This window comes from Tamandua tetradactyla, chromosome 25 (genome assembly GCF_023851605.1).
Source record: "Tamandua tetradactyla isolate mTamTet1 chromosome 25, mTamTet1.pri, whole genome shotgun sequence".
NCBI lineage: Eukaryota > Metazoa > Chordata > Mammalia > Pilosa > Myrmecophagidae > Tamandua > Tamandua tetradactyla.
Genome location: NC_135351.1, coordinates 7,453,253 through 7,468,643, shown reverse-complemented (window position 1 = coordinate 7,468,643; position 15,391 = coordinate 7,453,253). Strand labels below are relative to the sequence as shown.

Here is a 15,391-nt window from a genome sequence, read left to right as displayed (position 1 = left end):
TTTATGCCATAAGAAAATTTGTTCCTATCTTGTAAATTTAGTTTCTACATGAAGATAAGCAACTATAAATTTGAGGAGAACTATAAATTTGAGAGATTTACTAATCAAATGATGTCTTGACCTTTCTAAATGAGAAGATTATTTTATTTTTAAACACTTATCATGGAGCTGTTTCAGCAAACTTTTTTGGGAAAGATTAGCATTGTATTATATACAAGATTGCCCCATCCTATGTATGAAGCAAATTTGCTCTGTCTTCTTAAGCTCCTCCATTTTATGATTGTGCTTTAATAAATACTACATTATTTCATTTCTTTAATAAATGTTTAAAATGTAACCTATGTTCAAATGGTTAAAACAAAGTAATGTGAAAATATTATAGCTTCAAAGAATTCTTAATGTTGCAATGTTTTATTTTGATGATGTGCCTTTCAGTTTGATTGGGACACTTTTTAAAAGGATACTTTATTTGTGTTTGTAATAATCTCTGAAGAATTTGGAAATAAAATTTCTGCTTGCTTAATGAAAAAAAAAGATTAGATGATGAGGAGTTGGCTGGGTGAAGGGTAGGAGAGGAGCTCTCCAGGCAGAAGGAATGAGAAAGCTAAAGCCCTGAGTCAGGAAAACATCCCAGGAACTAAAGGCATTCCAGGATGGTTGGTGGTCAGCATGGAGAGACAGGTAGGAACTTGTCCTCGGGGCACTAAGAAACTACTGAAGTTTTTAAGCAGGATGATGTTTCTGTTTTTTATGTTCACATTGTCTGCTGTAGAGGAAATAGATTGGGAGGGATGCAGGGAGAACACCTTCAGAAGGAAAGATTTTGGCATTATAATCCAGACAAGAGATGATGGTGACCTCACCTAGGGATGGCGACAGGTGAAATAGGAAGTAGAGTCCACATCACTGTGAGAAGGACTTGCTTTGGCAGGCCTGCTGTTCCCAAGAGGAGGAGAGGTGTGGGGAGCTGAGCCCCATCCTGGCAGGCCCACAGACTTAACAAGGACGTCCAGCTGAACCTCCCAACCAAGTCTGGTTTACACCAGTCAAGACCAGTCAACCCTTGGCCACATATAAATAATAAATTGCTCTTGAAGTCACAGAGTTTGGGAATAGTTTGTTATGAAGAAATGGCAAACCACTACAGAGAGTATCTAACATGACTCCTTCTCCTTGTTCTAGTTTACTAGCTGCCAGAATGCAATATACCAGAAATGAAATGGCTTTTAAAAAGGGGAATTTAATAAATTGCTAGTTTATAGTTCTAAGGCCAAGAAAATACCCCCAATTAAAACAAGTCTATAGAAATGTCCAATCTAAGGCATCCAGGGAAAGATACCCTGGTTCAAGAAGGCCAGTGAAGTTCAGGGTTTCTCTCTCAAGTGAGAAGGCACATGGCAAACACGGTCAGGATTTCTCTCTCATCTGGAAAGGCACATGGTGAACACGGCATCATCTGCTAGCTTTCTCTCCTGGCTTCCTGTTTCATGAAGCTCCCTTCTGCATCTCCAAAGGTCACTGGCTGGTGGACTCTGCTTCTCATGGCTGCATTGTCCTGCTCTCTCAGAATTTCTTGGCTTTCTCTCTTTTCATTCTCTTTTATAGGATTCCAGTAAACTAATCAAGACCCACCTGAATGGGTGGAGACACGTCTCCACCTAATCCATTTTAACAACCACTCTTGATCACTCAAGACCACATCAAGACCACATCAAGATCACATCAAGATGTGACTCCCTAAATCACATCTCCCGGGAGATGATCTAATTACAGTTTCAAACATACAGTACTGAATAGGAATTAGAAGAAACGATTACCTTTACAAAATGGGATTAGGATTAAAACATGCCTTTTCTAGGATACATACATCCTTTCAAACTGGCACACTCCTTCAGTTATTTTTCAGGGCCACATAACCCACCAAAGAGTAGACAGATAAACTTGGCCAAAACTGTGCATCTCCTGTGCAGAGCTGTTTCCCAAAATATCTTAGCAGGTCAAGTCTGCTGGTTTGAAGCTGTTTTATATCCCCAGAAAAGACATGCTCTAATCCAATCTTGTGGGCACAGATTTATAGGTGGGATTTTTTTTTTTTTTTTGGCTTTTAGATAATGTATTAAAGATACAAATGCCTATACATAAAGGGTAAACCAGTATCCATATAACATTACAGCAATAGAACGTTTACAGCTCATAGGCACTGGTCTCAGACATCCTATGCAGGCTAACAATGCCAAAGCAAATGATGCTTTTTTTTTTTTAGCATGGGCAGGCACCGGGAATCGAACCCGGGTCTCTGACATGGCAGGCAAGAATTCTGCCACTGAGCCATCATGGACCACCCACAAATGATTCTTTTTAATGCAATCTTGTCTAGCTTATGAAGAAAATACCTAGGCAGTAAAATTGAGCACAGATAGTTAATAACTAGCTCATGATAGAGCCAGGGTTTGAGCCAGTTAGTCCAGTTTCAGAGTCCATTCACCTAACCACAAAATTGCACTGCTAGAGAAAAAAGCCTTTGTTCAACAAGTAGAAGAATGTGGTTTGATAAAAATGCATTTTCAATAGGCCTTTCCTAGACTTCCAATTCCAAAATAACATCTTTGCCTTTTCAAGTGAGAGGGCAGCAAGTCTACTAGTTGATCACTATTTGTGAAGTGAGACTTCAGGATACGGAAAAAATGCTAAGCCCATGCTGTTGCATATCTACACTAAAGAGCAGTAGAACAATTCCATAACAATACTATTTTGTAATGGCATATTCCTATGAATGGGGCCTAGGAAACTGAAAAATTATGTCCTTCCTAGGATTGAAATTAGATTTAGTTAGGGTTCAATAACAACCACTGTTTTATTTGCACATCTAGCCAGCCACTTCCAGGGTACAAAAACTGGGTTCCAGAGTGACTTTTCACCCTCTAAGATCTTCCCTTGGGATGGACTGAATATTGCTAAGGAACTACTTTGCCATGCTTTGGTTCACTGGCCCTTTAGGGCTGGAGATGCCTCTTTCTCTCTCGGGTTTTGATGGTGACTGACTTCACGAAAGACTTAGGGGAGGAATAGTTGAAACTTCTCCTTCTGCCTTCCAAGACATTTGCATATTCCTAGAATGGAGTAGACTTTTTTACATGTTATAAAAAATGTCCTAGAATTGTAACAAGTTGATTACTCAACTCAAATGTTGACAGATGAAATTTTTGATCCAGCAAATATTGGGGCACATATAGTTTGAGTATGTTGTTAAGTAGTGATGGTAGATCTGGGCCCCTTTCACATATCCTGCTTTCAACAAACTCGATTGTTCACTAAAAATAATTGTCAGTATATTACCATGTAAAATAAGTAAACTGCTCATCATGACCAAGATATATCATTAATAACATTGCTATCTATCAGCCAAGTTATTGCACATTTAGAATCTTAGAACCAGGATAAGACTGAAGAAGCTGAGTAAGATTCTTCCTTTAAAGATGTATGCAGATTGTAAATTTCACAAACTTCGTCCAATGGAAATGGCCTCAATCCTCCTATTATTGAAAAAGTAATTAAAATAAACTAAATAGGAATTTCAAAGAGGTAAAAAAAATATATGAAAAATTGCAGTCTTGTGGAAAAGATGTCATAAATTGGAGCAAAAACTTGGTATGTGTTTCCATTACCATTGGACTTTATGATCTAGAACCCCTAAACCATACACACCATATTAGAAAATTCTACTTTAAAAATCTGTTCATAGAGAAGTTTAAAATGTTAAAATATAAACATAAAATAATTAGGAAAGTGCTAAGTATATATATCTAACAATTTTTAAAATTATTTCCAACAATATTCTCAATCTCTTAAACATTCATTAAACAGATTTTAATGGACAAAGGTAATACAAATCATTTTGCTAAAATAATGAAACTCATAATTGTGAATGAAAATATGATTCACTATAAAATGCAAGTGATTCCAGCATCTTCATGTCTTAGATAGAGTTGTGTGCTTCCACCCCCTTTTTCTCACATCACATTCTTTGATTTTACACTCTTCAATAATGATTCTCTCCTAAAACAAACTATCCTTTCAGCCATATTGGGCCAGTATATTGTCCAAAATAAGCTTGCTTATGCACCCTTTGAACTCCTTGGTATCCCAAACAACAGATCACCTATCCACCATGCATTTCCCAGTAGCCGTCACAAGTTGTGCTCCACTGACCATCAGGGAAGACCTCCACTCTGCCCTCATGGAGTCCGCCACCACCAACCAGCTGAGCTGTCTTGGAGTTGTGGGTTCCAAACCCTTTTTCTTCCTTCTGGCTTTCTTGTCCAGGATTACCTGACCCCCTGTCTTCCCTGTTAGTCCTGGGAATCCTTGACTTCTAGCAAAGCCAGTCGTTCCTCAATCACCTTTAGGACCTGGGGAACCTATTGGGCCTGGAATGCCTTGTGTGCCACGTTCTCCACTGGCATCTCCGTCTCCTTTTTCACCTGAAGGACCAGGGAGTCCTTGAATTAAAGTGATATTTCTTAATGTCATCAAATATCTACAGTTTTTAAGTCTGAGATTAGTAGTGACATTATTCAACCGTTTCATTTCTTTTATATCCTGTTCCAAATGCACTTGTTCTTCTTTCATGTACATAATTTTTGCTGATACATTACACATAATTCCTCTTGTTTAACTGTATTCTCTTGGACTTTGCCTTTTAGAGTTTCTATATTGAAGTTGAGAACTTTTGATTAGGTTGGTTTCATGGAGATGTGACCCTGCTTATTCAAAGTGGTTCTTAATCCTTTTACTGGAGTCCTCTATGAAGAGAATAAAAAAGCAGAAAACAGAGAGAGAGCTCAGAGCTGACACAGAGGGCAGAGAGATGAAACCAAGAGACGAGATGTTTGGAGATGCTAAGCTAAAAGATGAAACCCAGAGTTTGCCCCAGAGAAGATAAGTGAGGACGCACAGATGCTTAGAGAGAAAGCCACTGGAATCAGAAGCTGGAAGCAACAAACCAGGAGCAAGGACCTGTAGATGCCAGCCATGCACCTTCCCAGCTGACAGAGGTGTTCCAGATACCTGCAGCCTTTCTTCAATGTCAAGATATATTTCTCTGGATGCCTTAATTTGGACATCTTAATGGCTTTAGAACTGTACCTTTGTAACCTAATAAATCCCCTTTATAAAAACCAATCCATTTCTAGTATATTGCATTCCAACAGCTTTAGCAAACCAAAATAAGAAGTTGTTCCCTTTTGAAATGAGCACTGGAAGAACAGGTGTCATGTTTTCAATGGACAGAAGGGCTCCTAACCACAAGAACCCATTGGATGGGAGAATTCAGGGGTGGGGATGTCTAGGATGAGTCCCGGGTTTCTGGCTTGGGTGATTGAGCAGATAGTGATCCATCAGCTAAGATAGAAAACAGGAGGATGAAAGTCTTTCTTCTGCTGTTGGTTTCAAACAACTTCAAATTTCAACAGAAAGACTGGAGTCTACGAATTTATCATTTAGCTCCAAGAGCTGAAAAGTATTATTATATCTGTTTATTCATTTTACCCAAAAAATCCATTGGAATAAAGCAAGTCAAAAGACTCTTATAAAGATATTATACCTGTAGGTTCCTGGAGAACAAATAGCCCATTTCTACTGGTAAAGCCTTCAGTACGTAGCATCATTGACTGGGAAGAAGGGTGGTAGGGAAAATTTGCTTTATATTTAGCAAAAGGAGGCAAGGGATTTAAAAAAAAAAGTTTGATGAAGACTGGCCTAAAAATTGACCTCCTGATTCTAAGACTGAAACTAAAATGCACAATAAAATTTCAAGAAGTAAACTGGAAGTAATGAAAGCACATTTTATGCTAAAGTGAGCTGCTTTTTTTTTTCCTCTTGAAAATATTTCAAGCAAACTTGTTTGCTTTCTAGATTAAAGGATATCTCAGGCATTAAAACCAGCAGCTGAAGAAGAGAAAGGCTCAAAGAACAGAAGGTAAGCATTTCCTACACCTAGGAAAATGTCCTCTTAGAAATGGAAACACTTCTGGACCTACCCACATTCACAGACAAAGAAGTTTCTCCATCAATATGGTCTGAACCCAGCTGGCTGAATCTCTGCCAAAGACAACCATGATGACCTGTTTGAAGAACACTTTTAAAAGTTTAATGCATTAAACTGTGCTGGTGGTTTCATGACAGTAACCCAGAGTGAAGCCCCAAGAAGCAACAACGTTCTTATGTCACTGGGATGACCACCCAAATGAAGTCAGCCAAGACAGTGCAGGGGTTGCCCAGATTATAAGCATCACCAGAGCCAACAGATGCCTCACCCCTGAACTAGCATTTGCCAGTTGTTTTTGTTTTGTTTTTTTTGTTTTAAAAAAAAAAGGGATCCAGAGAAAATTCGGATAGATAGAACTTGAAAGAGAGAGCAATGATTTGACATAGCAGCTTTTTTTCTTAGTTTTCGCAGAATCTATTTGGACAACAGCATACCACACCTCTGAAACCTTTTCAATCTTTCTGCGCCCTTGGTAATACTTCAGGAACAGTTAGTGAAAATTGCATCTTGTGTCGATATCCACTTGGGGAGAAAAAGGGATGCTGCTGCTTTTGCCCAAAGGGAAAGTCTTAAGTCCAAAAACCTTGAAGAGAGAATCCAGGAAAACTCTCAGACCATATGCTCTTTACCCACGGAGATCCTTAACACCACAATGGCTCCAGCAAACAAAGTCTTGATGTCTTACAATTAGGGCACAGGAAATGGTTGGCACTAACAGAGCTGGAATTGCACTTGTTGGAGGCTTTTCTGAGTCTACTGGTCTCAGACTGAGCATATCTGGGCTGGCCAGAATGTGGCCCATGTTAAAAGTTAAGCTGCCCCTCCCTCGAGAGGAGAGACTTGCAGGGATTAGCTGGCTCAGCAGAAAAATGAAAACCACCTCCTGTGAATTATCCACATCCTTTTCCTACTGAAGTGATAAGTTTTCTTAGAAAGTTTCCTGACACAAAGTAGAGACTTTTCTCCAATCAGCCAGAAGATGACAAACAACTGACACTGGTTGCAGAGTATCATTTGGGTATCTCAAACTTTGTGAAAACATTTCAGTAGAATTTCCTGTGAATTACATAATAGCGAGTCCAGGAGATACCATCTGTTTTAAATTAAGAGATGGTTTAATAATAATATAAAAGTTCTAGGTTTTTAAAGGGGTATTTCATTTTGGTGCACATAGGGGATACACGCAGCATATATAGGATATATGATCAAGACCTGCAATATTAAGGTTGTCAAGATTTGCCTAATGCACTCTTCTACTCATTCTGCAAATACATAACACATCTAGGAGTATTAACTTTCCAAAATTTAGCATGTATTTCAAAAGTCCTAGGTTTCCTTGGAGTTCTCTATAAGTTGATAAACTAAATAGAAGCTTGTCCGAGAGGGCAGTTCAGTAACTCAGACAGCTAAAAATAAAACATTTCTTAAAGAAAAAAATTGTAATCGGAGGAAGGAAATAAGGTGTGGTATAAGGTTAAGAAAGGTGGAAGCAAATTAACCAGCTGGTATGGAAAAGCCTGGGAGACCTGTTAAACATTAATTTCACTAATTGACTTCGTGATTTTGCTGAAGTCACCTCAAAAATCGGGTCTTTGCCTCCTCCATAAGAAAGTGGAGGAGCAAATCACGAGCCCCCTAGTGATCTAAATTTCGCTCTAAGAGCCTACAATTCCTGTTAAAACAAAAGGAAGGAAACCATCCTGGAGATCCTCTGAATGTTGGTCTTGGAATAATGAGCAAGAAATCTTCAGGACCGGTCTCTGGCCTCGGGAATCTTGTCTTCAGTGGTGTTTGCTGCTACTGTGGATGGGCCAGAGCTTTTAGTTCCAGCTCATGTTCCGCAAGAACCAACACCAAGGGGCTGCAGAGGGCCAGGGAACTTCTTGGAGGATTATCCTGGGCCCCTCAGAATCCTCATTGGCCTCTGCTCTAGCATCTGACCCAGCAAGCACGCTTCCATTTTTATTTTCTGAACTGAAAACTCGGTCTTTTGCACGCCTCTGAATTCCTAAAGCCATAATTGGACCCAGCTGGAAAAGAGACGGGATTTCTATTTCTTGCGCACCCAGCCCTAACTTTTCCCTTACCTGACTACCCAACAGGGAGCACAGTTTTAAAAGGAAGTTCTGAATGTGTCTGAGGAGGAGTGTACAGTTTGGGTGGACCAGCATGAACCAGGGACTCCTGCCCCTAAGAATCTTATTTTACCGTTGGAGAGATGAGCCAACATGTGTAGAACAACTAGCAAATGACAGAAAGTTGCCTGGCTACAAGAGACTAGTTGAGCATGGATTGGTAAGACCAGACAGCACTGGGAACGACGAAGCCTGGAGGGGGTTGAAGTGTTGGAGAAGGAAAGGAAAACGGAGAACATACTGTTAAAGGATCTTGCAAGGGCAGGCATCAGATGAGTACACCCAGAAACACGGAAGAAATCCTAGTTTAGGTTCATAGAGTTTTTTAATGGAGAAAATAAGGATAAGTCAATAAGAAAGCCTGAAGTTATGGAAGACCCAGAAAATTATTCATTCATCTTCTAGCAGTCTTCCTGGAGGTGAGCTCCTAGGCAAGTAACTTTTCCAAGTTTCTATTTCCTCCTCTACAATGGAGATAACCACATATTTATTTCACAGGGTTGTTGTAAGGTTCTTAAATGCATAACATTTATAAAGTTCTCCCACCATGTTTGATCTAGAGTCAGTAAGCAATAACTTAGCTCCTTTCTTGTCCAGTCTCAAGACTGTGTTGGACACCTCAGGAGATATCAAAATGTACCAGACGCGGATTCTTCCATTAGTTGTAGCACACTTGGCACTCTACTTAAGACAAGCATGCAGACAGCTTTACAAAGTCTTAAGTAATAAGTTGTCTCGGAGAGGTATAGATAAAGTAGGTATGGGAAAGAGGGTAAGATTCATAAGAAGAAGAAGATTTACGATCTTCTTGAAGATCGTAAATGCTAGACTAAGGAGTCTGAGTTTTATTGGGTGGAAATGTCAAGCAAGGGAATGGTTGCTTAACCACTAGAAACGAGAGGACTGAGTTCGGATAAGGATAGTGGCAGCATGATTGGATAGAGGAGAGAATGAATCCAAACGGCATTTCCAAGTGCCAGAACTTGATGAGAGATTGGATACACAGAATAAAAAATGGGAAGGAAACAAAGATAACTCCAACTTTCAGATCCTGAAAGATTGGCAGGTGGTGTTGCCCCTCAGTGAAATAAGAAGATATAGGGCAAAAACATATCCCCTTAATGCAAATGCATGCATGCACAGAAACCCTCTCTCCATTTCTGTATGCCTACATTGCACAGGATTCTGTGTATGTCTTTTATGTGCAGTAGAGACATTTTGGAGTGTCTGCCCATCTAATGAAAGCCCCTTTTTGCATCCCTCACGACAGGGGTCGGAAGGTCTTGATAACCACTTGGCATCATGATTCTACCCACAACCACCACTGCCCCTCTGCCAGCCTCAGCTAATAGGACAGGGATGGACTCATCACCTAAACTATGCCAATAGTTCTCTCTTAGAAACTTGGAACTAGGAGTGCCAGTTTCTATTCCTGTCTGGACTGTTTGCCTGAACTCAGATGATCAAGACGTGGGAGTACGGAATATCTAACTCTATCCATCTATCCCAGAGACAGAAAAGAAGAGAAATCTCAGCTGCAAGGAGAGAAGAATGCAACAGTGGGGAGCAGAGACAGAGCAGAGAAAGATTCCTTCCTGATCCTCGGTGGCTCCACACTTGTTGGCTTCCAGGCCCTGGAGAGGCCAGCTGCCCTTAGATTCCACATGATAGCCTGATATCCATCAAACCAACTCCCCTGTTTCCTTAAGCTGGCTGGAAAACTTCCACTTTGGACCATTGACTAATGCTGTATTTTAATGAAATGTGGAGTCATGTTGAGGCCTTTAAGAAGTTAAGTTAACTTTTTTTATTTCTTAACTGGTAAGGTCCACAACGAACAGGGAAGCTAGCTAGTCCTCTGAAGACCCCCAGAAGAAGGCTGGACATTGACGACAGGTCCTAGGTAGGAAGGAAAAGGTGTTTGACCTCTCTTGTCTAGATATTAAGATGTCCAGATGTCTAGGGTTGCACCCTCATGAGACCAAGGGGGGAAGAAGGACCCCGAGCAAAATCTCCTTTCCTTCCTAAGGATGAAACAACATACATGGTCCTCTGTGTAGTCATTATAGCAGTATACAATATATAACATGATGGTAAAGACCAAAATGGGTCAGATCAGACTGACCTGGGTTCAAATCCAAACTCAGTCTCTTACTCACTGGGAAAATTATTCAATCTCTCCAGGGCAAAACCCATATCATAGGATTGTGTTGTGGGTCTCTAAGAGGGCCCAGAAAACAGCACTCTTCTCCCCAACCCAAGTTTTGAATCACTGAAGAAATAAGAAAAGTGAGAATTCAGTGCAACCAAATGTCATCTTTATAATTGGTATGAACCTTTATAATTGGATGAGCAATGTCGCTAAGTGTGAGAATCAAAATTGGAGTTATTTAGTCTGAATCCCCAAGTGGACCCTTCCCACCCAAGGGAAAATGTGATTCTGCAAAGCATACACATGTAGTGGCCTCTTGCTGGTCCAAGAGGAAAGGGGGATAGAGTCGTGTCCCACCCTCAGAACCCCTGAAAGAAGAGCTCATCCTGTCAGGACATGTGGATCCCACGTGGCCCACCAAGTAGGTAATTCTGTGGGCAGGAGTGAGGAGTGGGACAGGAGGCCAGAAGAACGGGAGAAACCCCCTTTGGAGACCAGAAGTGGAGAACAGTTGTTGCCCACCTACCCTATCAACTGAGAATTGTTAGGATTGAGTGAATAATCCAGGTGAATGGCATCACATCCCTTGGCCTCTAGCCAAATCAAAATCAGCCATTCCCTCCCAAGCAAGAGAGAGATCTAATTGACAAGTCATAAAACAATGGTTTCTTCCCACCTTTGCATTGATCAGTGGGTATGAGGGTAGGTGTAAAATGAGACGAGCTGTAACTCCCTTGCTCCATCTCAGTCCACACCACCCTACCAGCAAGGTACAACCATCTCCATGGGTTTGGTGTGACCACAAAGTACACTGTTTCCAGTGTTGACAATTACAAATAACCCTGCCATAAACATTCTTGTACATGTCCCTTGGTCCACAGATCTCTGCACCTATGCGGAAGTTCTAATCATAGAGCATGCATATAATCCATCTTAGTAGATACTGCCAAACAGATTTCCAAAGTCACTGTCCCACTCAAACGGTGATTTTAGACATATTTGTACCCAAGAGCAGGGCTGGTGTTAAGGATGGAGCAGATGGAGCAGGTTCTAGACTGAGAAGCATCTTTGGGTGTTGGGAGGCAGCAGCCTTCATCCAGAGACCACTCCACCCTGCACTAGAAGGAAGGCTAAGGGAAACCGAGGCAGAGCCCCTTGGCCTTCCCCTAAAAGGAAGTCTCCTTGGGCCAAATCTGGGCATTCTGAGTGTCAGTTTCATTGGGGAAGATGGCACTTACATATGTGGAGCTGTTTGGAGTTTGGAGAAGGAAGGAAGATAGAAGTGGGAGTGCAGAGACTATATCTATAGGTGTAGATAGATCAGAGTTGTCCACAGAAAAGTTCATCAGTGCAAAATCCAAACTCCATGAGAACAATATATCTCTGTCTGTCTTAATCACCCCTTATCCAACGCTATGACCACGCCTGATACCTAGTAGTTGCTCCATTGTGATCTGCTGAAAGAAGGCATGAATTCCCCATGGGCTGACCAAGGAACACTGGCCACCATGGGGGATATAAAAAGAATCAGACAGTTTTCTCTCATGGTGTTCTAGTTTGCTAGCTGCTGGAATGCAATATACCAGAAACGGAATGGCTTTTAACAAGGGGAATTTAATAAGTTGCAAGCTTACAGTTCTAAGGCCGAGAAAATGTCCCCATTGCAACAAGTCTATAGTAATGTCCAATCAAAGGCATCCAGGGAAAGATACCTTGGTTCAAGAAGGCCGATGAAGTTCAGGGTTTCTCTCTCATCTGGAAAGGCACATGGTGAACACAGTCAGGGCTCCTCTCTCAGCTGGAAGGGCACATGGCAAATACAGCATCATCTGCTAGCTTACTCTCCTGGCTTCTGGTTTCATGAAGCTCCCCGGGAGGCACTTTTCTTCTTCATCTCCAAAGGTTGCTGGCTCGTGGACTCTGCATCGTGGTGCTGCAGCATTCTCTGCTCTCTCCGAATCTCTAAAATGTTTCCTCTTTTATAGGACTTCAGAAACTAATCAAGACCCACTCAGATGGGTGGAGACATGTCATCCCCTAATCCAGTTTAACAACCGTTCTTAACTAAATCTCATCAACCAGGGAGATGATCCCATCACAGTCCCAAATACACAGCATTGAATAGAGACTATTCTACCTTTAAGAAATGGGATCCATATTAAAACATGGCTTTTCTTAGGGGGCATACTTCCTTTCAAACCAGCACATTCCACCCTCTGGCCCCTAAAAAAGACATGTTTTTCCCATATACAAAATACATTAATTTCATAACAATATCAGATATCCTTAAACCTTTCAGTAGCAATACAAATGAAGTACAAAATTAAAGACAGTATAAAATCTCATCAAGTCAGTTACAGGCATGGTCCGTCCTAAGGCAAAATTCTCTCCATTTGCTCTGGACCTTTCAAAACTCACAACAAGTTATTTGCTGCCAACATACAAAGGAGGAACATTCATAGGGTACATAGACACATTTCCATAGGGAGGAAGGAACACAGGGGTCACCGGACCCATACAGTTTTGAAAACCCGCAGGGCAAAGTCCATTAGAGTTCACAGTCTGAGAGTCATTTATCCTCAGGGCTTTAGAAAGTGGCAGTCCCACCCTTTCCAAATGCCTACGCCTGCCTCTCTCTGAATGCAACCTTGGGGGATATTGGGGAGACCACCTTTCTCTCAGCTCCACCCTCTCCAAGCATTGGGGCCACACCCGGGCTCTCTGCCATCTCCGGGGCACACGCTCAACCCCTCCATGTGGTGGCAGCCAGGCTCTCCCCAAACCCCAAGGAACGTGCTTCACTCTCTCCAAGACCTGAGGCGGCATGACTCTCCCACTGCAACGAGGTGGAAGGCCCATTCTCTGCCTTTGGGGCAAACTCACCCTCTCCACGGGCTTGGGTGGGTCCACTCTCCTGGCCCGAGGCTTCTTGACTTCAGACCTCAGCCTCCACGGTTTTGCCTCTGAAGTTATTTTTCCTCCAATGTGTCCCTTCTCTGAACCCCTCAGTCCAGACTGGCAGCGGCTCTGTTTATACAGGTCCCACAGCACTCTCGTTGGCTTTCTATGCAGTAGCCTTGGATCATGCCCATCAGACATAAGGAGTTTCCACAAATCTTTCCTGGATAACTCCATGTCCGATCCTGACTTTCTCTGAAATGGCTGGCTGGTTCCACATTTGGTTAAATCCACACTCAGGGCACTATACTCTGGAGTCTCCCTTTCTGTAGGCCCAGAATTTTCCAGGACCTCAATTTCTAGTTTCTTTTTACTCAAGAGTTCAGTTCTCAGCTTATCTCTTTCCTTTCGCATTTCACTATAAGCTGTGAGGAGAAACCAGGTTGCACTTTCAACACTTAATTTGGAGATCTCTTCTGCTAAATATACAAGTTCATGGCTTTTACAATCTGCCTTCCAGCCAAAGCCACGAGTCAATTTTGCCAGATTATCTGCCATTTTAAAACAAGGCTCACTTTCCTTCCAGTCTACAATAACACGTGCTTCATTTCTGTCTAGGGCCTCATCAGAGGTATCTTTAGAGTCCACATTTCTCCCAACAGTCTCTCCAAAGCATTCTAGGCCTTCTCTATCAAGCTTCTCACAACTCCTCCAGAATCTTCCCCTTATCCAATTAAAAAGCCGTTCCAACATGTTTGGTATTTGCAAACTGCAGCAGCAGCACCCCACTCTCCGGTACCAAAATCTGTTCTAGTTTGCTAGCTGCTGGAATGCAATATACCAGAAACGGAATGGCTTTTAACAAGGGGAATTTAATAAGTTGCAAGTTTACAGTTCTAAGGCCGAGAAAATGTCCCCATTGCAACAAGTCTATAGTAATGTCCAATCAAAGGCATCCAGGGAAAGATACCTTGGTTCAAGAAGGCCGATGAAGTTCAGGGTTTCTCTCTCATCTGGAAAGGCACATGGTGAACACAGTCAGGGCTCCTCTCTCAGCTGGAAGGGCACATGGCAAATACAGCATCATCTGCTAGCTTACTCTCCTGGCTTCTGGTTTCATGAAGCTCCCCGGGAGGCACTTTTCTTCTTCATCTCCAAAGGTTGCTGGCTCGTGGACTCTGCATCGTGGTGCTGCAGCATTCTCTGCTCTCTCCGAATCTCTAAAATGTTTCCTCTTTTATAGGACTTCAGAAACTAATCAAGACCCACTCAGATGGGTGGAGACATGTCATCCCCTAATCCAGTTTAACAACCGTTCTTAACTAAATCTCATCAACCAGGGAGATGATCCCATCACAGTCCCAAATACACAGCATTGAATAGAGACTATTCTACCTTTAAGAAATGGGATCCATATTAAAACATGGCTTTTCTTAGGGGGCATACTTCCTTTCAAACCAGCACACATGGGATTTACAGTATCTTTACAAAAGAACAGAGAGGTGAAGGCAGATCCTTGGAGGATAGCATGGCAGAAAGGAGAATAGGCCCCCATGGGACTGAAAAGGAGCAGCTTGGGGAGAAAGAAGGTGAATCAGCAAGGAATGGCCCCAGAAACCAAAACAGTGGTTCCAAAGAATGGATGTTCAACATATCAAAGAAGAGTCAACAAAGAGGAGGCCCCCAAAAGCAGCTGCACAAAATAGGCCTGATAGCTCTTTGTAGGAGCTGTCTTAAGGAAATGCAAGGGCTCTAAGCTCAAAGCCATGAATATACATTGCATGGAGTATGTCAAAACAAGATGCATGCATAATACATATTCCATATCATGTGAATGTCAAGAAACAAATGACATATCTTTGGTCCAGGTAACAAGAACAGTTTGGCTGAGTAGCATATTTGGTGCAACTACCATTCATTTCCCAAACTGGAAAATTCATTTATTCTCCCCCCATGCAGATGAAGTCAGACCACAAGTATCCTCAATGAAATCAGCAAAAACCAACTGGCAGGAGCCAGAGGGAAAGAAGAACGATGCTGAGAACCAACTGGACTCTGGGTACTCCAAAAATCATTTACCTCTTGGCTCACAGCAATTAATCAAGCAAGAATTACTGCCCCTGTTTTGCAAGTGTGGCAACGCATGCTCACTAGGGTAAG

At 41.9% G+C, this 15,391-nt stretch overlaps 1 pseudogene; it reads right to left on the bottom strand.

Moving 5' to 3' along the window:
• Window positions 1–3,969: 3,969 nt before the first annotated feature.
• Window positions 3,970–8,064, bottom strand: LOC143668760 (macrophage scavenger receptor types I and II pseudogene; annotated as a pseudogene).
• Between the last annotated feature and the right edge of the window lie 7,327 nt (window positions 8,065–15,391).